Raw genomic sequence first — 27,100 nt, 5'->3', positions numbered from 1 at the left:
CCATCCGCTCGTCAAGGTTTCTGTTGAAGAGTGTTAGTGAGGGGCTCTGCCTGATGTAATTTGGAATTTTGTTCCAAAGCATGGGGAGTATCTGTGACAGGAATCTATCCCTCCAACATGTTCTATTTATTGCTGTGGCGAGGGTTAGCTCACTAGAGCGGCGTGGCTCGCAGTGGCTTGGATTTCTTTAGGTGGAGCATGTCCATCAATTCTGAGTTGGACATGGCTTTGTAAATCATTCAGAGATCACCTCTGAGTAAGCGATATGCCACTGAGTACAACCAGAGTTTTTTTCACTTGGGCTACATAGCACATATATTTGAGGCCAGTAATCTTCTTGGTGAGGTACTTTTGTGGTCTTTCCAGCTGTTGGAAGTGTCTTGTGAGGTACATCCCAAAAGGGGCATTGTGCTCTATGATGGGTCTAATGAGTGATGAGTAGAGGGGCACTGTAACCTCTTTATTTCTTGATGCGAACCCTTTAGTAATTAGATGGGCCACATAGAAGAATTTCCTAACTACTTTGACAATATGATTGTCAAAGGAGAGATTACTATCTACCTGTGTCCCCAGATCTCTTATTACCTCTTCTGTATTAAGGGGGCTGCCACCTATGTGGTAATTTGTGAGTGTTTTGTTTTTCCCAAATGGGATGACTATGCATTTTTTGGCATTTAGCTTGAGTACATGACTTTGACACCAGGTGTCCATTTCAGTAAGGCCCTTTTGGAAGATGTCCGTGTCAGCCGGAGAGTCAGTTATGGCTCCCAGTTTGCAGTCATCAGTGAACTTGGTTAACCATAGTCCTCCTGTGTTTGCCTGTACTTCTGAGATGTATATACGAAACAGTAGGGGTCCCAGGACCGAGCCTTGCGGGATACCACTTGTGACTGGTTTAGAGTTGGACCTGGAGCCCTCTATTCTTACTGTGTGAGTTGTGTCTGTAAGCCAGTTGGCAACACATCTCGTGACGTAGGGGTTTATGTTCAGGCTGGTGAGTTTTTCTGTAATACCCGAGTGGGGAATGGTGTCTAAAGCCTTGGCAAGGTCAAGGTAGGCTGTGTAAACCACCTTTCCCTCGTCTATGGCCTTGGTGACTGTCTCGAAGAAGTCAACCAGGTTTAGTAGGCATGATCTGCCCTTAACAAAGCCGAACTGGGTCAGGTCAAGTGTTTGGAGGTTCCCAATGTCTTTGTTAATGAGTTATATGATGATGCGCTCCATAGCCTTGCAGACCAGGCTAGTCAGGCTTATGGGGCGATAGTTACCAGGGTCAGTTGTGGCCCCTCCTTTGTGAAGAGCAATAACCGCTGCTGTGCATCATTCTGTGGGCACGTAGCCTGTGGAGAGGCTGAGGTTGAACAGCATGTTTAGGTGGAGGGTTAGTTCGTTCTGTAGTTCATGCAAGACGCAGCTTGGGACACCATCTGGTCCCATTGACGCTGTGTTTTTGGCTTTTGAAAGGGCTGTTTTCACCTGTGTGTCTGTGATTTTTGGGACACTACACTTTTCCGATATTGTTGTGGGCCCTTTTGGAGGTGAGAGGGTGGTGAAGTTTGCACTGACTCTATCTGCCAGGATGTTGGCAGTATCGGTAGGTTCAGTATATTTTGTGGTATTTTGCACTAGTTCAGTGCATATCTGCTAGTTGCCACTTAGATTCTTAACATAGCTAAAGAAGGCTTTGTGGTTATCTTTTGAATCCTTGGCTATTTTTCTTTCAAAGCTAGTCTTGGATGATTTCATGAGGGATTTTAGTTTCTTACTGATACTGACCAGGGATGCTCATAGGTTCATAGGTTGGTACTAGGCTATCAGCCCTAGGGCCTATACAAGCCTAGCCATAAAAATTCCCTGGCTATTTCTTCCCACACTATTTACTTACCTGGACCCCTGTCTAGCAGGGCGACTGACGTGATCCCCGGGGTGAATTTCATTTCTCCCATCCAATCGTCAAGGTTCCTTTTGAAGAGGGCCAAAGAGGCACTCTGCTTGACATATATGGGCAATCTATTCCAGAGTCTGGGGAGTCTCTGGGTCAGGAACCTATCCCTCCAGCATGTTTTGTTTATTGTGACGACAAGGTTTAGATCCCTGGAGCGTGTGGCATTGAGGGATTGGGATTTCTTTAAGTGTAGCATGTCCAACAGCTCTGGGTTTGACATGGCCTTGTATGTTAAGCAGAGATTGCCTCTGAGTAGACGATATACGACAGAGTATAGCTGGAGTTTTTTAAGGCGGTCAGCGTAGGGCATCTGCTTTAGGCCTGTGATTCTTTTAGTGAGGTATTTCTGCGGCCTTTCCAATTGTTGCAGATGTCTTGAGAGGTACATACCAAATGGGGTGTTGTATTCTATAATGGGTCTAATGAAGGATGAGTACAGTGGGACAATGACCTCCTTTTTTCTAGATGAAAAGCCCTTAGTGATGAGGTGTGCCACATAGAAGGATTTCCTGACTGTTGTGGCAACGTGGTTATCGAAGGTGAGACCACTTGTGTCCCTAAGTCTCTTATCACACTTTTGGTGTTTAGTGTACTGCCACCTATATGGTAATTCACAGGTACATGTTTTTTCCCAAAGGGGATAACTATACATTTCTTGGCATTGAGCTTGAGCCCATGGCTCTGGCACCAAGCATCTGTTTCTGTAAGGCCCTTTTGTAGAGTATCCACATCATTTGGGGATTCAATAATGGCTCCCAGTTTGCAGTCATCTGAGAACCTTGTTATCCAGAGTCCCTTAGTGTTGGCCTGTACTTCAGAGAAGCAGGTGCCAAACAAGAGCGGTCCCAGGACTGAACCCTGAGGTACTCCACTTGTCAGTTGTCTGGAGCTGCATTTGGAGTTGGCTACTTTTACAGTGTGGGTTCTGTCAGTAAGCCAGTTAGCAACCCATTGGGTGACGTAGGGATTAATGCCCAGCTTAGTAAGTTTATCTATGATTCCAGAGTGGGGGATGGTGTCAAAGGCCTTGGCAAGGTCTAGATAGGCTGTGTGGACCACCCTACCCTTGTCCATGGCTCTGGAGACTGATTTGAAGAAGTCAGTCAGGTTCAGGAGACAAGATCGGCCCTTCACAAACCCAAACTGGGTGAGGTCCAGTGTTTGAAGGTTGCCAATGTCTTTGTTTATAAGTTCCATGATAATACGCTCCATGGCCTTGCAGATAAGGCTTGTCAGACTGATGGGACGGTAGTTTCCGGGATCCAAGGTGGATCCCCCCTTGTGGAGTGGGATAACTGTAGCTCTGCGCCACTCAGTGGGCACGAAACCTGAGGTGAGGCTATGTCTTTCCTTCTTGGGATTTGCTTTTTTTCTGAACTAGTTTCCTCCTTCTATTGTATAGCCTGTTTATTGCAGTGGTCCACCAAACTGGTTTCCTTCTCTTAGAGGAGTGAGTCTTGGTTTTGCTAGGGATGGCACGATCCATGCATCCTTGTAGGTACTCATAGAGTGCATTTGTGAAGGTTTCTGCATCTTGGGCAGCGTTATCCTTTAGCATGGGGGCTGTGAAACTTACCATCTCTGCTTAAGTCAGGTGAAGTTTGCTTTAGAAAAGTTTTTTACTGTGGTTTCCTTAGTTGGGGGTGGTGGTGGGGTGTGGACATCCAGAGTGATTAGTGTATGGTCTGATCTAACCAGTGACGGGTTGACCTCTGGTGTGGAACACCTGTCGCCCATGTTGGTGATGACCAGTTCCAATATGTTTTCACCTCTGGTATGGGAGTTTACCAGCTGATCCAGGGCGTTTGAGTTGATGAATTCCAGGAAGCTATGGGCCTGTGAATTTGTACTTGAGTAGTTTTCCCAGTGAATGGTAGGGTAATTGAAATCACCCAATATCAGGGTGTTCAGTAGGACCTTCATGTTTTCCATTGTCTCCAGAAAAGTAGAGTGGTGGTCCTGAGTTATGGAGGGTGATCTGTAGCAGGCAACAATTTGCACTGCAGATTTGCCCGATGTTAGTTGCACATGGATGATCTCAAAAGTATCATGCTGCACCACTAACCTGGAGGTATAGGTATCCTTGATGAATATGGATACACCCCCTCCTTTTTTGTTTTGGTCCGTGTTCTGTGGCCAAAATGTGTGGTATGAGTTGTAGCCCGGTAGTGCTGGGGTGCTCTCTGGAGCCTTGAACCAGGTTTCAGTTACTGCACAGATGTCGATGTTCCCCATACTGAGGAATGCTTCGAGCATGTGCATTTTGAGATTTAAACTCCCAGTGTTGAGTAGCATAACCCTCAGTTTTTTGTTAATTGTGCTGTTTACAGTGGTGGGTTTGACTTTTGAGCCTTGCCTAAAAAAGGCACTATGGGGGCAGCAAGAGCCGTGGCCAGTATTTGAAAGCCTAGGGGTGACAGGTGCAAGCCATCTCTTGCAAAGCAACGTGGCTTGTCGAGCATGTTGTCCCAGGCTGACAGACACTGGATCCCCTTTGAATGACACCAGAAGCTTAGCCAATTGTTGAAATTGATAATTTTTTCTTTATACTGAGGTATCGTTCTTGGTGAGGGCAGGATGCTACTCAGGGTCAGGGTCATACCAGCCTAGGCTGCATGATCAGAGAGCTCTTCCATGTCTCTTTTCATGTAGTCCAGGGAGGTACGTCTCAGGTCATTCACACCAACATGAACAATGACAGAGTCATATTTGTACTTGTTCTGGAGTGACCTGAATCCTTGTAATATGTGGTGGATTCTGGCTCCCGACAGGCAGCTAACAGTAACCTTCTGCTTGTCCAGCCTAGTGAGTGGGACATCAGTGTGCCTGACTATAGAGTCACCTATTACTAGTGTGTTAAGTGTGTTATTTCGCCTTAAGGGCTGTGATTGTGTGGCACACTGATTTTGTGTTTTATGTGTTGTCTGGTTTATGATGGGAAGTGCAGGTTGTTTGGGTGTCTGCTTTGGAGGTCTCTGATGCTTTTGCTGGTTTTTATTTAGAACCTCTGCGTATGATTTTGTGCATTTATGTGTATTTTTTTGCCATTGCTATTTTAGTAGGTCTGTGTGCGTCTGGATGTGTGGTGCAAGTGTTAGCCTTCTCCTCTTGACTGTCTGTTCCAGTCTTGGGTGGAGACAGCTTAGCTTCCAGTTTGGCAGTATAATTGCATCTCTCGCATATATTAGTGATTTGTGATAGGAGGAGAGGGTTGTCTGTGTACATGAGGCAGTTGTAACATTGCCTCAGGATACCCAGATTCACCAGCTGGACTGGAGAGTGCACCTGAAGTTGCCCTTTGGTCATGCCTGAATAGTAGGGTGATCTGCTTAGTCGCTTGGTTGGTGAGGGGTGAATAAAGAGCCTTGTCTTGCAGGGCAATCAGTGTCAGGGTATATTAGTGCTTGCTATTAGGTCTGAGCAAGTGCTGGGCTGTAAGGTGCTTTTTGAGGGCTTAGGTTGAGAATTAGACTAGTTTCAAGGGAAAAACTGAAGAGGAGACTTAGTGGAGCCGGGAATAATTTAACCGTAGCTAACCAGCACTGCCCGGTGCGCAAAACCATGCAAACGCGGTTTTTGTAGTAGGGAAATGAAAGATATAGAAATTAGCCCAAAATGACCAATAAACTACTAACTTCTGGGCTGGAATCACTCCTCCAGGGACAGATAGGTTGTTCAAAGCTCCCCTCTCTCACAGGTGAACAGAGAAACTTCCTTCTATCCAAGTAAGGTATGGGCAACTCAGAAACTAGTATCACAGCCCTGAATTCAGCACTAGCCTGAAAACTGGACTGTACTAGGTTAGAAAGGCGGGAAACAAGGAATATTTTGTTTTTTTTTTTTGTTTTTTTGAAAAGATAAGCCAAAACAGTGAAAAATACACTTAAAACAGCTTTAAACGACTACAAACGATCAGAAAAGGCTATCACACTTTAGTGTGTAGCCTACAACACTTAAACAAAGTATTTAAACAAAAACAACTTTTTAAAAGTGCAGGCAGTCAAGTAAGTACAATATGTGAAAAAAACAAGCTTTTAAATTACAATAAATGCTAGAAAATCTGCGTTTAGGTGGAAAACAGTTAAGTACAGCTAGAAAGTACAGAAAACTGATACTTAATCATTCCAAAGTCTGTCTTCTAAGCTAGAAGGCTTGTATCAGTTTAAGGCTTTCTAGTGCAACCCAGTAGGTTAGTTACAGGAAAGATGGGAAACAAACACAGATGTGGTCTTTTAAACCAGAAAGTTGAAAGAGAAGGACAAACTGTCCAAATGGTCAATAAACTACAATTTCTGGGCCAAGAACCTCTCCTCTCGTGGTAGACAGGCTACCCAGTGCTTACCACTCCCACTGATAAGCTAGAAAACTTTCTTCCAACACAGAAAGGCTTGCGGGGCTCAGAAGCTTACCAACAGTCTAGGATACAGCAACTCTGTATCTGGACTAGGCTAGTTACAGGAAAGGTGGAAAACAAGCGCAAGTGCGGCTTTTAAACCAGAACATTGAAAGAGATGGGAAAAAAACTGCCCAAACGGCCAATAGCTTCAATTTCTGGGCCAGGAACCACTCATCTTGGGGTAGATAGGCTACCTAATGCTTCCCTCTCCCACTGATAAGCCAGAAGGCTTCCCTCCAACACAGAAAGGCTTGGGGGGCTCAGAAGCTTACAAAGAGTCCTGGATACAGCACATCTGTACCTGGACTAGACTTGTTACAGGAAAGGCGGGGAACAAGTACAAACGTATGTTTTTAGGCCAGCAAGTTAAAAGAGATGGAAAACTGCGCAAACGGCCAAATAAACTACAATTTCTGGGCCAAAACTCACTCTTCCCGTGGAGGACAGGCTACCTAGTGCTTACCACTTCCACTGATAAGCTAGAAGGCTTCCCTCCAACACAGAAAGACTTGGGGGGTTCAGAAGCTTACTAACAATCCTGGATACAGCAACTCTGTAACCGGACTAGGCTAGTTATAGGAAAAGCGGGAAACAGGCACAAGTGTGGCTTTCAATCCAGAAAGTTGAAAGAGATGGAAAAAAAACTGCTCAAACAGCCAATAGCTACAATTTCTGGGCCAGGGACCACTCGTCTTGTTGTAGATAGGCTACCTGATGCTTACCACTCCCACTGATAAGGTAGAAGGCTTCCCTCCAACACGGAAAGGCTTGGGGGGCTGAGAAGCTCACAAAGAGTCCTGAATACAGCAGATCTGTACCTGGACTACATTAGTAACAGGAAAGGCAGGAAACAAGCGCAAACACAGACTTTTAAATCAGAAGGTTGAAAGATATGGAAAAGCTTCCCAAACGGCCAGTAAACTATAAATTCTGGGCCAGAAACCACTCCTCCTGTGGTAGATAGGTTACCTAGTGCTTACCACTCCCACTGATAAGCTAGAAGGCTTCTCTCCAACACAGAAGGGCTTGGGGGGGGGGGCACAGAAGCTTACCAACAGTCCTGGATACAGCAAATCTGTACCTGGACTACACTAGTTATAGGAAAGGCAGGGGACCAAATGCAAAACGGGTTTTTAACTAGAAAGTAGAAAGAGATGGAAAAACTGCCCAAATGGCCAATGAACTACAATTTCAGAGCCAAACCCACTCTTCCCATAGTAGATAGGCTACCTAGTGCTTACCACTCCCACTGATAAGCTAGAAGGCTTCCCTCCAACTCAGAAAGGCTTGGGGGGCTCAGAAGCTTACCAGCAGTCCTGGATACAGCAAGTCTGTATCTGGACTTGACTAGTTACAGGAAAGGCAGGAAACAAGCTTAGAATTTTTTTTTGTTACAGAAAAGCAGCTAAAACAGCAGTAAATACAATTCAAATTGTAGTGCAGGCCAGCACACCCGAGTGTGTAACAACACTACGCAAATACAGTTCAAATAAATACAATTAAATTAACAAATGACTAAAAAACAAGTGCAGAAGGCAGTAAATTAGAAGGCTACTAACAGACAGTATGTTTTCAGTGGTAGACGTTTCTCAGTCCCTCAGAAATTACTGTGAGTTGTTACAGAAGGATTTTCCAGAATGTACACCCACTCTTCTTGTTCTTTCTGCTGTGCTGGATGTGTATGTATTACTGTTTGCAGTTTTCCTAATAGTCAGACAGCTACCCTTAAAAAGATTGATAGGATTCATAAAGTTCCTCAGTTGATCCCACTGCTGCTAAGCACTTTGTTAATTCCAGTCCTACTCTTTCTGATAAGGATAGGAAAATTATTGATAGCTGCAACGAAAGGAGGTACTGCCAACACAGCTAGCTAGAATTTTGTAAATAATTAATGTCATACGAGATGGTGGTGTCACAAATGTATTAGAACTGCATGTCATGTGTATAGCAAACTGATTTGTACAGATGTGTGTGTTGAAAAGGTATTTGTAAAGTGCTTGAGTTTGAAATGGATCCACAGTGTACCTACTGCAGAGAATAGAAATGTACATGCACTATTGTAACTGTTTAAAATTACATGTTTTAACAGAGGAAACTGGGAGGGTTAACCTCAGTCCTGCAAATTGTAGAAAAATATCTGAAATTAAATCACTTTATGGGCTAGGCCATAAAGATGCTATCTCACAGGTTTCAAGGCAGCCAGAGACACAGAGTATGTACTAGGAGGCTTTCTGTATTGTCATTGGGGTGAACTAATTACTACTCTGAAAGCATGGGGGGATACAATTGTTTTATGACTTCCAGAACCTGCCAAAGATGTGAGCAAAAGCTCTTGTGTGTGTGTGTTTTTACAGGTAGGCACTAAGTTGTACCAGCTTACTGCACTGGGGGGTTTGCCTGGAAACTAGAAGTCAGATGACAAGAAGTGGTGTCATTCTGCAAGCTATCCCAGCAGTTTTATTTTAGATATTATTTAGAAAAGTCTCTTAGTGAGACAGAGCATTCTGTATTCTGTCTTGGACCTGACAACAAGAAGAACCATTCTTCACATCATCTGCCTTGCTCTATTAAGTAGGTTATTAGGGAATATTGATTCTCTTAGATTCAGTCAGGAATATAGTGAAGCTTAGTTTAGATATTGTTTTTTTCTTTATTTGTCTGAGCTTGTCCTGCGATGTTGTTTTAAATATTTCCTGTGTTTTGAATTCTTGGTCGAGCTACCACTTGTATCAGTATTGATATTACACAGTAAAATTGGACGGCCTTAAAGTAGCTGGTGAGGGGTTCTGGTGGCAGTGTTAACTGCCTTACAGTCTGGGCAAAGGGGGCATAGCTAGTAAACCTGTGCTAGCCTTTCCCAGGTGTGTGTGTGTGTGTGTGTGTGTGTGTGTGTGTGTGTGTGTGTGTGTGTGTGTGTGTGTGTGTGTGTAAATCAAATCTCAAAGAGTGTGTGTGTGTCAGTTACTTGGGCAGGATAAGAATCACTGGTTGGACAGAGAGAGTGTTGGAGGACTTGGCTTGGAACCCTGGCTAAGGACTCAACTCTATATCTGTGCCAGTGGGGAGTCTTACTGGGGAGCTAGAGAAAGAGAGAGAAACCAGCCCCAGACTGACTATGTACCTTATGTGCTCGTAAGGGAAATTGCAATTGGTTGGCAGTGGTGGGTCATTACATTAGGTATGGGAAAAAGTTTATACTTCTGCACTTTGATTTTCAGAATTTTGAATTGTCGGCTCATGTTAAAGTTTGTTCTGAAATTGTGAAAGTGTGAGGAATGTTTTATCTGCATTCTCTTCTTGTTTTTTTCTACTGCACAATTCACTATTCAATGTTTACTGTGTGTGTGTGTGTGTGTGTGTGTGTGTGTGTGTGTGTGTGTGTGTGTGTGTGTGTGTGTGTGTGTGTGTGTGTGTGTGTGTGTGACTCTTTTGATACTTCTTCCAGGGTAATGGCCTCTGGTACTATTTTGAGGAGGTTCAGAAACTCTGAGATGATGTTAAAGTGAGAGGTTAAATCCCCATTTGTATAGAGATTTATTGTTTGCCTCTCAGCTACAGAGGTGATCGAAAAGTGTGATGAAATGGGGCAAGCTTTTTCATCCCTCCTTTTCCAAATTTTCCAAGGGATTTTCTGTCTCCTTATCCAAGTTTGGCAAAAAAAGAAAGAAAAAGAACATATACAGTCTCAACAGACTACAGGGGAAAAAAAGATGCTTAAGAAGAAATGGCAAGGAGGTTTCAAAAAGAAGTCTCAAACTTCCCATAACCAAGGGCAGTCCAACAAGTTCGAATGAGTATTCAATAGACCTTGTGAACCCCACCCACGCTGACCCATATTTCTTCTAGAAAGTCTGAATCGCCATTTTTCTCTTTGGCAACAGATAATTTTAGACAAATAGGTTCTGAAAATCCTTCATCAAGGTTACATATGGCAATGGGAGGAAATTTCCCCCTTTCCAGGGTGTCATTCCTCATCCTCCAGATCAGACTGTTTTTGTTTCCATGGGTTCCTTATCACATTCTGTCCCAAAGAGTGATACATACATACATACATACAAATGTTTCAAGCATGGGCGTTAAAAGCTCTTCTAGCTTGCCAATATGCCAAAACACTTGTTCCCATAATAAATGTCCAAGCTGTTCTTAAAAATATCTAAACTAGTACTTGCTTTAATGTAATTAGGTAGCCTGTTCCAAGCATCAGCTACTTTGTCAGAGAATCAATTAGTACACTTCTCATTCCTATAGAATCTTCTACATAGGTTATCTGACGATTCTCTAGTACTTTTTGATAACCCCAAACATTCCCAGAGGTAGTTGTCCCTAAATGCCCTACATACCTGAATAAGATCTCTTCTTAAATATCTGTAAGAGACACTGTACAAGTTCAGATATTTTAGTCTTTCATAATAACTGAGATTTTCACATCCATGGATGCCCTTAGTATATTTCCGCTGTACTCTTTCCAGTTTATTCATGCTTGTTTTCCTATAGGGTTTCCATATTGTTATTCCATACGCAAGTTTGGGTGTAATGTAATTAACAAACAATGACTTCATTATGTTTGATTTCGTAGACTTTATAAATATTTTTATACACCCTATAGTTCCATAACTATCATTAGCCAATTGGCTGATATGGTTAGAAAAACTCATAGCTGAATCTACCCTTATACCCAGGTCCTTAAATGAGTCTACAGTTTCAATCACTGTGTGCTGTATTAAATATTCACCTGTCAGTTTATGTCTCCCAAATCTCATATGCTTTGTTTTTGATGTATTTATCAACATATTATTCTCCTGTGCCCACATGGTCAATTTAGTCAAGTTATTTTGCAGACATGCCTTATTTGTAACACTTGTAATCAGTTTACCCAATTTCAGGTAGTCAGCATATAGACTGTAAAACACCTCAGATGAAAAAGTAAGGTCTGAAGGATACAATCTAAACAAGTAAAGGCCTAGGACTGAGCCCTGTGAGACACCTTGACTGTAACCAAGGATTTCACCTGTCCAATTGGTATGTGATACTTGCCATGTCCTATTTGTAAGCCATGCAGCTCTCCATCTTATCCACAGCACATCAATACCTAGTTGTACTAATTTATTGATCAGTGTTTTGTGCATGACCCTGTCAAATGCTGAAGTTAAATCTATATAAATCACAACCCAGCACAATTTTTCATTCATAGCTGTTATTATATTGTTATAGAACATCATGTTACAGGTGGTAATAGACTTATTTTCAACATATGCATCCTGATATATGGTTTCAAGTCCCAACCTGTCTAGTTCTGACAATAACTTATTCAGTATTTCCTTCTCCAAGTGATGGAATCAGTTGTTCCTTCCCAGGTGGGGAAGGGTTTTTATTTAAGGGTGTTCCTAGTGCCAAAGAAAGAAATATCCTGGAGACCATTTCTGAATATTTCTTTCCCAAACCTAAACTATTGTTATATTGCCATGATGTGAAATTGTTCAATCTCGCCGTTTGTTCTTACACACGGGTTCGGAGCCGATCCTCGGCTCCGAGTCGGCCGCATCACTAGCTCGCATCTTCGAGAAAGCTCGAGGCACAATAATATCCCATGATCCTCCGGTGCTAACCCCCAGATCTAGTTTGCCGCTAGCAGCAGATCGCATCGAGAGGCTCGGGCCAGTACAATTTTTACTGTTTTTTCTTGTTAAATATGGATAATTTTTTTATATTCTTATAATCTTTATCTTAATATTTGATAGCTTCATATATATAGTAGTTGTGTGACTAGTTTAGGTAGTTTGTTACCTTAAAATTATTAGTAAGGGCCTTAGGCCGTTTTTTGTCTGTAAGAACTTACAGTATTTAAAAGAAAGTTAACTTTTTCTATTTTATTTTTTCTTTCAAAAATATATATACATATATCTCAGTGTGCTGTGGTGTGTTTTTTTACATTTATATATATATATACTTATATCTCTTATATTGTAGTTAAAAATTTTTCAATATAGTGCTTTCTTTTTTTTTTCTAGTAGAATGTCAGAAAAGACTAAAAGTGGATTTAAAAGGTGTCAGTGTGGACAGAAGATGTCCATTACTGACAACCATTCATCCTGCGTGTCTTGGCCCTCTCCACTTGCAGGAAGACTGTTCCATCTGTCATTCCTTTAGTGGGAGGGTCATGCTGGAAAGACACAGGAAGTTGGTGGACAGAGGTTTAATCATACCTGAATTTCAAGAGGCCCTGGACAAGGCTGAACAGGTTTCGAAGTCTTCGGAGGGGTCGAAGTCTTCAAGAGTGTTGGAGCCCAAGTCATCGGCTCCGAGCACCTCTTTTCAAATTCGGACTAGCTCCTATGACTTCGGTGCCGGGTGTCGAGACCTTATCTCTACACAAGGCTCAGGTCTTGGAGCCGGTATCAGAGGTACCACCGTCTACTATCCTTCGCTCGGTGACGGCTTTGATCCCTTCGACCCGTTCTTCGAGGCCACTTTCCGACTCCGATGTGGACCGAGTGGTACAGAAGCTTATGGAGAACTCGGCTTTTTTAAAATTAATCGAGGTTTCGTCCCAGTTGGTTTCGAAACTCGAAGCTATTCCAGTTCCCTCGACACTTCCTCCTCTGAGACCCGTCGAATCATCGGTGTTAGGAGTCGAAGAACCGATGATTATAGGCCCTTGGTGCCGAAGCCTCCAGTAGTGCTATCGGCTCCGTTGACCTTGACTCCTTCGGAACCAGACGGAGAGTCTCGGAGCCGAACATCTTTCCTGGGTTCCGGGGGGGGTAGTCGAACCGAGATTTCGGTTCCGACTCTTCCTCTCGGTGCCTCGGCTCAGATCAGTTCGGATCCGTCCTCGGTGTTGGAGCCCGTGGTTCCGATTCCGGAGAAACGACATCCTTCTTCGGATCGGGTCGGATCTTCGGGTCGGGGCACCGGTGCCTTTGACATCATGAGGAAGATCTTGTCGGATCAGACACATACTTCATCGGTTTCTTTATCTCCTTCCCCAAAAGGTCCGCATTCTGCTTCTGTGCCTTCGGTACCTACCAAGCGTCGAGACCCAATGCCTCAGAAGTCTCCACAGGGAGACTCTGGTTCCTCAGATGCATCCCGAGAAGCTCCCACTGAGGATGTTCCGAGGAAACGACTGTGCAAGAGGAGGTACATAGATTCCCCACAGGAATCTCTTACATCTAATACTGATTTAGATGAAACAGAAGGGTCCCCACAGTCCACCTCTGAGGATGTCTCTTTTTCAGACATTTTGGAAATCCTGAAGCAAAGAGGGGACTGGCAAACCCTTACCCCTTCTGCGGATGAATCGGTTTTACTGAAGGCATTTGGGACTCAACCTTCTACCTCCTGGGTGACTCCTCCCTTTGACGATCTCATGGATCTAGTAGCTCGGAGGGCTTGGGAAACACCTGATACAGTGGAACCAGTCCCGCGTAAACCCAACAAATACATGACAGCTCCCCAAGATAAAGCCTATCTTACAAAAGGAGTTCCTGTAGACACTATGGTGGTGGCGGCGGCCACTAAGAAAGAGATGTCTCAATCATCTTCCTCTGTCCATCCTCCTAATAAGGATTCTAGGACAATGGACAGATATGGGAAGCGCATATTTAGTTCGGCGACTTTTTCCATCCGATCGCTCAACTACATTTCACGCGTTTACAAAGAGATCTCATTAAGGAATTAGGAGATACTCTTCAGGGACACACAGATGCTGCTGTCGCCGAGAAACTGACAGCGCAACTTAACACCCTAAATTCCATAGTCAACTCGTCCATGAGGCTGATTTCATACGCAGCCGAAGGATCGAGTAGAGCGGCAGCTTCAGCGATTGCACTGAGAAGACAATCCTGGTTGCGCTTATGCTCCTTTGCGGAAGCCTTTAAGTCTTCCTTTGCCAATGCCCCCTTTGATGGTGCCTCCCTGTTTGGGCCCAAAGTAAAGGAGACTCTCACGAGGTGTGAACAAGAAGGGAAGACCCTGTCTGCCATAGGGGTCCGTTTTTCCGTTCCATCTAGACCCTACCCTAAAGGGCAACGAGGAGGAAAGATGTGGTTCGAAGACTCAGGGATCTTTTCAACACACCCAAAGTGACGCCTCCAGAGGCAGAGGAGGGGAAGAAATGGAAGACGCCCAGCCGGCAGAGGGGTCCGCAAAATCAGGGTGACAGAGAGACCTTCTCTGGAAAACCCTTCCAGCACTCCTGAGTGCAGGCCCGGCTGTCCTACTCTGGAGGCAGTCGGGGGTCGCTTGGCTTTATACCCAGAGGCCTGGCTAAATCTTACATCAGATTACTGGGTAAAAAGCATAGTTACCAGAGGCTACAACATTCCCTTCATAAAAATACCACCAAACTCCAAAAAACTCCCAGATGTTCCACCCAGTCTGCGAGACCAAGCAACCATAGAGATAAGAAGGTTGCTCGAAAACAGAGTCATCCAACCAGTCCCAGCGGACCAAATAGAATCCGGAACTTACTCAAGGTTCTTTTTAGTTCCAAAGAAAACAGGGAACTGGAGACCAATTTTAGACCTCAGCAAGTTAAATACCTTTGTAAAAAAGGAAAAGTTCCAGATGGTCACGCTTCAGTCAATCCTCCCTTTTCTGCAAAAGGGCGACTGGATGTGCTCTATAGATCTCAAAGACGCATACTACCATATCAAAATGGCCAGGGCATCCAGAGATCATTTGCGCTTCCGGCTGGGAGCCAGTCATTTCCAGTTTTGCGTTCTGCCCTTTGGTCTCACCTCAGCCCCCAGGGTGTTCACCAAATGCATGGCAGTAGTAGCGTCTCACTTGAGACGAAAGGGATTCCGGGTGTTTCCTTATCTAGACGACTGGCTCCTTTCCGCCACCACCAAGTGTCGTCTTCTACAAGCCAGGGACTACGTCATCAGTCTTTGTTCTTCACTAGGCATAACGGTGAATTTTGGAAAATCTGTCTTATCGCCGTCACAGCGTATCTTATTTATAGGAGCACAGCTAGACACTTCCCTGGCTCAAGTTACTCTCCCCCCATCAAGAGTGTCAGACCTCAGGCACCAAATTTCGCTCCTTCTTCACAACAACAGAGTCTCTGCACGACAAGTATTAAGAGTGCTCGGCTTGATGGCAGCATCCCTTCTTGTAGTTCCTTTAGGCAGAATACACATGAGGATCCTTCAATGGATGCTATTCGCCCAATGGTCGTATCTACAACTTCCACTGTCTCACGAGATCTTGATCATGAATTATTGCAAGAAAGATCTCTTGTGGTGGATACACAGTCAAGAGCTAACACTAGGATGACCCTTTGTATTACCCAGTCCGGTAGCAACTCTAACCACGGACGCTTCCCTGATAGGGTGGGGGGATTCTTTCAGGGACAAACAGTCCAAGGTCAATGGTCCAACATGGAGTACAATCTGCACATCAATGTTCTAGAGATGAGTGCAGTGTTTCTAGCGTTGCAACACTTTCACAAGTCCTTACCTCGGGGAACAGTGACAGTTCAGACAGACAACATGTCAGTGGTCTGGTACATAAACAAGCAAGGGGGAACCAGATCTTACCCGTTATGCAGAGAGGCCCTCAGAATTTGGCAATGGGCAAAGTCCACTGGACGCTTTCTGATAGCAACGCACATCCCGGGGATTTCCAACGTAATCGCGGACAGGTTGAGCAGAGCCATCCTGTTCCCTCACGAGTGGTCCCTCAAACCTCAAGTGGCGGAAGAGATCTACCGCAGATGGGGCCAGCCTTGCTGCGACCTGTTTGCATCCCCTTTGAATGCCAAATGCAGAAGCTATTTTGCCCTGTTACCCCCCCCAGGGGGTGTCCCCAGGGACGCACTGGTATACGATTGGCCCCCGGGTCTCCTTTATGCTTTTCCTCCTGTTCCACTAATTCCCAGGTTTTTGCAGAAAGCCAAACGTCTGGACAGGAACGATAATACTGATAGCCCTATTCTGGCCTCGACAAATCTGGTTTCCCTTCCTTCAATCCCATCAAGTGGAGGAACCATGGATTCTGGACCCGGAGCCAGATCTGTTGACACACTCGTCGGGAGTTACTCACACCTTCCTCAAGTCCCTCAAACTGACAGCTTGGCTGCTCCGCTTCCCATCTTAGCCAGGTCGGAGTTACTATCTCCTGCAGTACAACAAATTATTGTATCTTGTCACAAACCATCTACAAGAAAATTGTACATCAGCAAATGGAACCGTTTTGTGCACTGGGCCTCCAAACAAGGCATAGATCCATTCGGGGCCCCAGTACACAAGATACTAGATTTCCTTTCCTCACTTTTTCAAGAAGGAGCATCAACATCCACTATAAGGGTTCAACTGGCCGCTATATCCAATTTTCGTACTGGCCGTAAGGATGGCTCTCTTATGTCCCACAGGCTTTGAAAAGCCTTCATGAAAGGTACTTTTCATCTCCATCCCCCTTTTCGTAATCCAATAGCACCTTGGAATCTTAATCTCATGCTGTCACAACTCATGTTGCCCCCTTTTGAACCAGCAACCACAACTCCGTTAAAATTGCTTTCGTGGAAAACACTTTTCCTGGTTGCCATCACTTCAGCCAGAAGAGTTTCAGAGTTACAGGCTCTATCTATCCGACCCCCGTACATGATTTTTCATCCGGATAGAGTAACTTGTGCACCAATCCATCCTTTCATTTTGATTCAGAACATCAGTCAATCTATTGAACTGCCTACCTTCTTTAAAAATCATTCCAATAAGCTGGAATACACATTGCACAAGTTGGACGTTCACAGACAACTAAGATTTTACTTACATAGGACAAAAGAGTACAGAAAGTCGGATCAACTATTTGTCTCATATGCTGACCAAAGAAAAGGACAGGCAGTAACGAAGGTTACCTTATCCAAATGGCTCTCGGATTGCATAAATTTCGTATATGCTGAATCCAAACAACAACTTCCTTTCAAACCCAGAGCTCATTCTACAAGGGCGATTGCTACCTCTTCAGCCCATACCGCTCATTTGCCTTTAGATACCATTTGTGCAGCGGCAACTTGGGCAAAACCACATACCTTTATCGCCCACTACAAGCTAGACAAGAGCTCCAGGGACAGGGCGACGTTTGGTTCCACTGTACTCAGGAATGTTCTCCCTTGAGCCACCCGGGAAAAAGGAGCTAGGTATGCTACCCGTGTGTAAGAACAAACGGCGAGATTGAACAATTTCACATTAAGAAGTTATATCTTACCATAACGATCCATGTGAATTGTTCATCTCGCCTTTGTTCTTACATTCCCCCCCTCCATCCCCCGTCCTACGGTCTGGGAGAACGGTTTTCGATTAGATTCCTTTTCAGCCTTTTCTAGGTATGGTTGACATGTTATTAACATCAGTAATGGCATCTTTTATCCTCTACCTGGCAGTAGGGTTTCAGACAATTTGTAGTATTTGTTCATAAGTGTTTTAGACACATTTCTAAGAGGGATTCTTCTGGTATAGCAAACTAGATCTGAGGGTTAGCATTGGAGGATCATGGGATATTACTGTGCCTCGAGCTTTCTCAAAGATGCGAGCTAGTGATGCGGCCGACTCGGAGCCGAGGATCGGCTCTGAACCCGTGTGTAAGAACAAAGGCGAGATGAACAATTCACATGGATCGTTATGGTAAGACATAACTTCTTATTAATTACCTAGATTACTGCTGATTTGTTATGTAAATATCTAGCATTCATTACCTGCTTAACCTTATACATGCACGTTTTTTTTATTTATTTTCATTATGTTTGAAGTTTTTCTCCTTGGGTCTCTGCAGAAAAGGGGCACCTTGGCCAGTCAGACTAACCCGGTTAACAAACGTCAAATAAAAAAAATAAAATAAACCTGTTTGTTATAGTGCCCAAATTCAAAATTATATCACTTCACAACCGGTTACCTCTTATTCCTCTTTCAAGTTTCCTGGCAGCAGTAGATGTAAAAGATGCTTATCATCACATCTCTATTTATCCAAACTTCAGACGTTTCTTAAGACTTTGTGTATGTGTGGATCAGATCTTCAGTTCTCTGCCTTACTATTTGGACTGTTCACTGCACCAAGAGTGCTCACAAAGTGTCTAGCTCCAGTTATAGCTCATTGCTGACTACAGGGTTTCCACATTTTCCCATATTTAGATTACTTGCTTATCTTTGCAGAGTCTTTTTCAAAGTCTCGGGAATCCTTTTTTGGGTGAGAGATCACTTACACAAGCTGGGATTCCAAGAGAACATTCACAAGCCTTTCTTGTCTCCTTCACACAGGATTGTATTTTGGGATGTCATCTAGACACCTTATTTCAAATACCTTTTCTTCCACAGGAAAAATAGATCTATATCTAGATCTGTTTCTATGGTTTTCACTCAGACATCAGTCGCTGTCAGAGAATACCTCAGGGTCTGGGATACCATGGCATCTGTGGTTCTCATGATATCCCTAGAAAGACTCCACATGAGAAAGGTACAGTGGAAGCTGAAATGTCTTTGGTCCCAGCATCAACACTCATTATCTTTTCAAATCCAAATGCTAGGGTTTTTCAGAAGAGAAATATTTTGTTGGCGACAACAGATATCCTTAAATCCAGGTCTCCCCTTTCCCTCCCTGTTCCAAAGCAGTCAGTCACTGCTGCTGGATCAGATTTTGCTTGGGGAGCAGTTTCAGGAGGAATAAGAGTGCAGGCAGTATGGAACACCAAGGACAAATAAATATCAAGGAGATGCTTACCCTAATGAAGGCACTCAACTCTCTGAACCATCCTTGGTTACTGACAATACCAGGGTCATGTGATACATCAGCAAGCAAGGGGGAACCACATAGTACCCCCCTTTGCAGACTATCCATGTTAACTTGGGATATAGCTTCACAGCACAGTCTTACTCTGCAGATATCCTACAGTCCATCAAAGCAAAACTGTGTGCCAAACAAGCTGAGCAGAACCAGGGCAGACCCTAAAGAATGGAATCTAGATAAGGGGGTCTTCCAATATTTGATCCATCTGGGGGGAGTTCCTCAAGTATAATCCTCTTTGCCTCCTCTCTGAAAAATCAGCTGGCAAGATTATGTTCCAAGATTCTATTCAAGAAAGCCTGGAAGACAGATGCCTTTTCTTTTCCTTGAAGAGAAATGTTCCTGCATCCTTTTCCACTAATATCAAGGGAACTTCTGAAGATTCAGAAGGAATCCACGAAGATCATTGTGGTGACTCCTTTCTGTCCCAGGCAACTGTGATTCTCCCATCTTTTGGAAAAGACCAGGGGCAATTACCACAAGCTTCCTCACTTCCTCACAGACTGAATCTACTCACACAAGCACAGGGGTATTTGATACAACCCAACATCAGTCAGCTTCAGTTGACTGCCTGAATGGCAGGGTCTTAATTCCTTTAGGCAGCTGTTTATTGAGAATCTGTAGCAGGTACTAATGGAGGCAAGAAAGAAAATCATATGTTGGCAAATGGAAAAAGTTTTCTAATTGGTGCCAACAACATCACCAGCACCCATTCTGGGCTATTTGTTCTCTGGTTCTGCAATATTTTTCTGAGTTACTATCCTATGGCCTTTCTTAGTCCTTTATCTGTGTTTATCAACCATTTCAGCATGTCTGCCCATGGATGCTCCTCTTTCAATGCATTCTCATGTGAAAGTGCTGTTGAAAGGGATTTTTCCCAAGAGACCTCCTAGAAAACCGGTGACCCCTCCTTGGGATCTTAATTTTGTGTTAGCAAGGCTAACACTTGCTCCATTTAAACCAGCTAATCTGTCTGACTTAAGGTCAGTTTTACTGATTGCTCTGACCTCTGCAAGAAGGGTATTTGAGTTGCCAGTTCTTATAATGAGTCAACACTATCTCATTTTCCATAGGAACATGGTTTCATTATGAACTAATCCTTCTTTTATGCCTAAAGTGGTATCTAAGTTTACTTTAAACCAAACTATCCACCTCCCCATCTTCTTTCCTGAACCTAAAAATGAGTAAGAAAGGATATTGCATACATTGGATGTCCACAGACAGTGCAGGTACTGTCTTGACTCAATTGTTCATTTCTTCTGAAGGTAAGAAGACGGGACAGGTTGTGTCAAAACGGGTCCATATGACTTGGTCGACTGTTCATTTGGTCGACTGTTTATTTGGTCGACAGTTCATTTGATCGACAAGCATTTTAGGTGGGGGCTTGCGCACCCCCCAATGTGGGGGGCTGTGCCCCCCCACACACCCCCTAACTATATATATCAACTCCAGGGTCGCACAACATTGGGGTAGGGGGCAAATGCTTGTCGATCAAATGAACTGTCGACCAAATGAACAGTCGACCAAATGAACAGTCGACCAAGTCATATGGACCCGTCAAAACAGACTATTTCCACATGGTTGTCTAAGGCTATTACCTTTTGTTATAATCAACATAACAAAATTATTCCAGGAAGGGACATGGCCCTCTCTACCAGGGCCTTGGCTTTGTTTTCTTGCTTTTTGGAAAGGGTTGGATTCCAGAAGTATTCTAGTAGATGCTACTTGGTCCTCTCTACATATGTTTTCAGCTTGATTCCTTCTCTGGATTCAGATCAAACTTTGCTAGGACCATTCTCCAGAGGCTCTTGGACTCTTCTCCTTTCACCTTCCAAATGTAGTTAGCTAAAGTAATCTACCCATATACCTAAGGCTACTACAGCAGTGATCAATATGATGAACATTGTACAGTTGTGTAAGTAAAGCGTACCATTGCAGTAGGTGTTTGAATGATTGCTGTTGGAGTAGCTGTTCCCTCCCTCCATCCACCTTTTTTTTTTTTTTTTTTTTTTTTTTATCCCAGGGTGTGAAAATGTTTGTTTTTTTATTATTGTTGTTGTTGTTCCTGGCATTGTCCTTTCAGGGCTTAGCCTGTCTCTCTTTGCTGTCAGTAAAGCTCTGAAGGGCTTGGTGCCCAAACTTGTATTTCAGTCAGCTCAGCTCGAGCTACCTGACAGATTGGACATGTGGAAAGTACCCTAAAGGTTTTGATTGTGGCCAGCTGTTATATCCTTTTCAGGATATAACTTAACTATAGGATAAGGATATAACTAAGGCTACTGCAGCAGTGATCATTTGAACATCTACTGCTATGATTAGGTTTACTTCACAACTGTACTTTTTTTCCACAGAGCTTTCTTGCAGTACCTTGCCGTCGTACTTGAGGCTGAACTGGCTTATCCCTAATTTAAGGTTTATTTGTTTGTTTGCCATTTCATTTTTGCAGAGTGGCTTTGCCCCCTCGTGTACAGTTTAAGTGTGGAAAGCTGTATCCTTCCGTACCCCCTGCTGTTTTGTGTATGCTAAGTCCAAAGTCATTGTACTTCAGAAAAGAGGGGATACTTGGAGGTACCACAGCCTCAAACTTAGTATGTATTGTACCCTATACGCTACCATAGTCTCACCATTCTGGGGATCAAAGTTATCATTCTGAGAAATCGAACAGCATCTTTGCTGGTGGGCAGCCTTCTGCCATCCTTTCCCCTAGTCGTGCACATTCTTATGAGTCTGGCGGATACTATGCAAACTTGGTTGTGTACCAATGTGGACACTGATGTTGTTGTTTTGTGCTTCCACACTGAATGTATTCTTTTTTCTCAGGAATGTTCACTTTATTTGCAGTGCATAGGGTTAGTTGTTGAGAGCACAATAGAGGTTCACTTAGTAACACTGTCTTCTTTCATTCTTTGGTGTGTTTAGTGTTTTAGACATACTTTTTTCTTTGATCATTATGACCATTCTAAAGAGAAATTCCTGGTACATTATTCTTCCTTGGCATTTTTGGATTTTCAAAAAAAAGGCAGAGTAAGATCTGTCAGTGTGCTGTTTTTTAAGCTATTGCCCCTTTAGTGAACATGGTTCAAGTTGGACATCATGTGCCATATTTATGTTCCACTGCTAAAAAAAAAAAAAAAAAAAAAGATTAGGCCAGGCTTCTGGTAATTTATCTGTGACTAGCTGTATTTATTTTCTTGTTTTTCTTTTGTTCCCCTCCTGTTTAATTCTTTCTGACTACCCAAGTGTGCCTCTCCATTGATGGGTCTACCAGCCCCTCCTACTGCCCCCAGGCTGTCTCCATTCTAAGGCTAGGCCAATGCAGGACCTTGTAGTGTCCGGGGGGGGAGGGGGGGTCATGCCACTGACAGCTTCCACATGAGTATTTTTTTTTCATGTATTACCTACTCATTGGTATCCCCTTGCCCTGCTTCTGCCTATTTCATCTGAGGGTTGCTCCTCTCTGTGGACCACACGTGCAGCAGGAAACACCTAGATGAATGCCCCCACCCCCGACCCCCAAATGGGCATGCCAGCCTACCTTACCAGCACTTCAGATGCTTAAGCTGCTAATTGAACCAGGATCACTTGGGCTGTAGTTAGGGCTTTATCACTGTATGCCACAGCACTGGCCAACTGTTACTAATTTCTTGAACTTCTGCAGTACTGATTCTGTTAAATTAACTTCTACTTTTATGGTTGGCACTTTGCATACATACCGCTAGATTCCTTTTTACTGTTAATACTTTGCATGCATACTATTAGATTCCTTTTATTGTTAATACTTTGCATACATACTACTAGATTCCAGCTTATTAAAATGATTGGATGTTTATAGTGTAGATCTTTTCTCCAGTTTGTAATTGGTATTTTTAAAATTATTCTTATCTTTGATGAATTTATTTCTATTTTCTCTCACATGAATGTTTATTCATTTTATTTCAGTATTCACTATTACCATTTAAGCTTCACATTCTTTTCTATTTTCTAATTTCTTTTTCTTCCACTATCTTGTTTGGCATTTAAAACAAAGGGCCAGATTCATCAATACTTACAGTAATTGTACACAGTCTGGTTTCAGGAACATCCCTATCATATTTGTTTGCACTTTCTAGTCACTCAGAAAAATTGCACTAAGTGTACATGTAGTCTGCACTTTGTGTTAACCTTTATGAATCCCTCCTCGATATTTAAGGCTGCAAGAAAATCAGTAGGAAAACTAAAATTAGGAGGAAGAACATGTGAAGGATGTTTCTGTTGTCTGTTCACTCAGAACAGTGTGCACTTAGTGTAAGCATTAATTTACAGTCTTGTTTTAAAAAATCTCTTTTATGTTATTGCATCTGTTTAGGGGAGCCTGTTATGCTTGGTGGAGGGATACCACATTCTTTTTCAAGAGTCTACATTCTTAAATTAGAATTTTGACTTAATTTATTTTTAGTTTTACAGTTGCTGCTTCTCTTGTTATTTACTGTACATAATAATTGACTTTTCATTGTTATTTGTTAGTTTTGTTTGTTTACAAAGCCTAGGATTTGGCATTTTAGTATCTTGGATAAATAACTAATATTAATTGTGCTGTTTCATGTTTTCCCCCTTTTCTGCATGTTTCAGAACCAACTCTGTATTTCAGTCCCTTTCTGAAGTTTAATTTGGTACTATCTGTTTATTTATTTATTTATTTAGTTAGTTATTTAACATTTGTTGACTGGGAAAGTCTGACTTGGATAGAGTCTATTTTTAGTGGAGGCCTGGGGAGAAATGCTCCAGATGCATGTCTTTGGAATGTGGGAGGAAACCTGAGTACCCACACGAATGCAGGGAGGACATGTAGACTCTGCACAGAAGGCACCGCAGCCGAGAATCAAAACGGAGAACCTCTTGCTGTGAGGCAACATTAACTGCTGTACCACTGCGCCTCTCATATCTGCTGATACTTCAGGCACAGACAATTCAGAAGTGAGCCATTTAGTTACTGTAAGATTCTGTGGTATGTTGGCTTACTTTCAGATACCTTCCAAAAAGAAGTGCACTGCTAATATAGTTTTGAAGTATGTTTCTGCCAGAGTATCCCTGACTCACTAATCTTGAAGAGTGTGGCTAAAGTTAGATACTAATTACTTCCTTTCTCTTCTTTCCTTCAAAAAAAAAATCTCTTTGTATAGATACATTTTTTTATAGCTTTTGCTAGGGTAATATTTCCTTGAAACTTTTTATGTTCAGCTTTGTGTTGTTGGTAGCAGTTTTAAGATGTCGGACAAACCCACTTGGTTTAAAAAGTGTATTTCCTGTGAGAATAAGTTTTTGATGCCCATAAGGAATATGTGTATTGTCTGGGTCTGGCACATCTTGATGTTGATTATGCTATTTGCACTATGTTTAATTCTTGGGCCTTGACTGACTGGAAGAAAAAATTAGTTCTGTGGAGTCTCTTGCCCTCTACATCTTCCTGTTCAGTGACTGGGCTCAAACCCCTCTAAAAAGTCAGAGAAATCTAAAGTTGATATGCTAAGGGCATGGAATCCCAGAAAAGGTCTCCAGATCGATCCTCAACTTCAGTTTCGGTTCCTTCAGTGGCCCTTCCTGCTAAGATTTAAAAAAAGTCAGATCCATCAGTCTCAGATCTGACAACTCAGAAATAAAGGTCTCCTTGTATTCATACCCCCCCAACACCACCACTTCTGTTGGATCGGATTCCATCCAGGCTCCTATCTCCCTTCCTAGTGGAGTTACCTCAAAGGCATTCTAGGCATTCTTCAACTACATCCTCTCTTCATTCTGACGTAAGGCTTTCAGAAGCAGAAGTGGACAGATGAGGAAATTCCTCAGAGCTCAGATACAGATGAGGGTTCTCCTGGCTCGGAACCCTTCCAGGCCTGCAAGCCGATATCTCTACACTTCCCCTCTGGTATCTCCTTCTCTGATCTGATCTATTTCGGAGCCATTGGATCCGAGATCCCTGGGCATATCTACTTCCGATGCAAAGGCTTTTAGCTCTTTGACTCCAATAGTTCCATTGAGTCAACTGCCGTCTAGTGTTTCGGAATCTGAGGACTCTCAGAGCAGAAGCATTGGCACCAGATCCGGGGACTTGGGGTCAACTCTGAAGCTTTCAGAGCCATCTCTTCCCCTCAGAGCCTTGGCACTGGACAACTCAGGTCCAACCCCCTCCTCGGGTGGAGTGCTGATAGGGTTGCAGGAGCCAGCGATCCAACAGGTTCCAGTTTCGGAGCCGTCAACTTCTGTTTCTCTTAGGTGTTCTGCTTTTGAGGTTGTGGAAAGGGTTTTCTCAATGACTAGAGAACAGACATCTCTGCCCTCATTGGATCAGACAACCCTGCCTCATACTGTTCTGTGTTCTGTGCCTCGGCCATCTCTTCCAGTGGGATAGCCACCCTGAACAACCCTCTAGTTGGTCCATCAGGACATTTTTATCTCTTTCAACACTTTCCCAGAACATCCCACTGAGGAAGTCCTTTGGAAGAGGATGTGCAGGTGGTTGCACTTAGATTCCCCCTAGGAATCTCTCACAGAGGACACTGTTTTTATGGATAGGGAGGGGTCCCTGAGATCACCACCTGATGGTGTGTCCTTTGAAGGCATACTGGAGCTCTTGAAACAAAAAGGTAGTTGGTCACAGGAAGAATCAGTGTTCCTGGAGGCTTTCAGGTCTGGCCCATCTACTTCTTGTGTAACCCCCCACCCCACGCCAATAAGCTCATTGGCTTAGTCTCTCACCGGAGTGGAAGGAACTGTAAACTTTTGATCCAATACCAAAAAGGCTGGATAAAATTCTTGCCCTAACCTTGACCGTGCACAGCGGAGCAAGGGAGTACCTGTCAATGCCATGGTTGTGGCTGGAACTACAAGAAAGAAACTAGCAGAACAGAGTTCTTCTGTCCATCCCCCTAATAGAGAGTCTAGGGTGTTGGACAAATTTGGGAAGCGTGTTTTTGCTTCAGCGACCTTTGCCCTTAGGTCACATAATTACTTGACACATTTTACAAGACTGCAAAGAGATTTGATCAAGGAGCTTACCAAATCTCTTTCTGGGTCCATGCCCTCTGAGGAGGGAAACAGAATCTCCTGACATCTGGCGACCCTACAATCAATCTCAAATGCATCCATGAGATTGATCTCCTCTGTTGTGAAATGTACCTCACGGGTTCAGGCACAGCTATCAGGAGGCATGCCTGGATAGACTTATGTAATTTTATGGAACCATTTAGGTCTTCAATGTGATGTTGTCATTTTCTTTCATTCCTCAACTGTTTGGAACCATTTAGGTCTTCAATGTGATGTTGTCATTTTCTTTCATTCCTCAACTGTTTGGGTCGGATCTGACCCTTGGATCTGACTTGGACACTTTTTACAGCTCGTGGAACACTGAAGCTGTCAAACTCCTCTCTTACCTATAATGCACTAGTCCACTATCATACTTCACATCTCATTTGCCTTTGCTGCTTTCACATTCGTATATTCGAATATATATATATATATATATATATATATATATAGAGAGAGAGAGAGAGATATATATATATATATATATAGATAGATAGATATAGATATAGATATGTATATAGATATAGATATATATGTATGGGTGTAGTTCGGAATTGCAAAATTCAAAAAAACTGAAGACCAAAACGCCAAGATGAGAATCACAAAATTTAAAATGCCAAACCATGTAAGTTTTCCCAGGGCAAATAAACAATTGCCCAGCATGGGAAATCAAGCTCTTTTCTCCACTGTAGTGTGGTCCCAGAGTTGGTAGAGTTAGGGGGGCTGTGGTGGTGGTGGGGAACACATATATAGGCTTTAGATAGTGCAATGTGTTTTAATGTGATTTTGGGCAAGTTTACTTGTCCTGGGAAAACTTGCATGGTTTGGCATTTTAACTTTCGCAATTCTTGTTTCTGCATTTTGGTCTTTGGCATTTTGGAATTTCAGTATTCCGAAGCAGATATATATATATATATATA

General features: G+C 43.2%; 1 protein-coding gene across 1 annotated transcript in view; it reads left to right on the top strand.

Moving 5' to 3' along the window:
- Positions 1-27,100, top strand: part of RHOF (ras homolog family member F, filopodia associated) — a 927,206-nt gene that overhangs the window by 496,897 nt on the left and 403,209 nt on the right. The gene's annotated exons all lie outside the window — the stretch shown is intronic.

This window comes from Protopterus annectens, chromosome 4.part0, assembly GCF_019279795.1.
Source record: "Protopterus annectens isolate FY-2018-M chromosome 4.part0, PAN1.0, whole genome shotgun sequence".
In the NCBI taxonomy this organism is placed as follows: domain Eukaryota; kingdom Metazoa; phylum Chordata; order Ceratodontiformes; family Protopteridae; genus Protopterus; species Protopterus annectens.
Note: the sequence above shows the minus strand (reverse complement) of the source record. Positions and strands in the feature narration are given on the sequence as shown.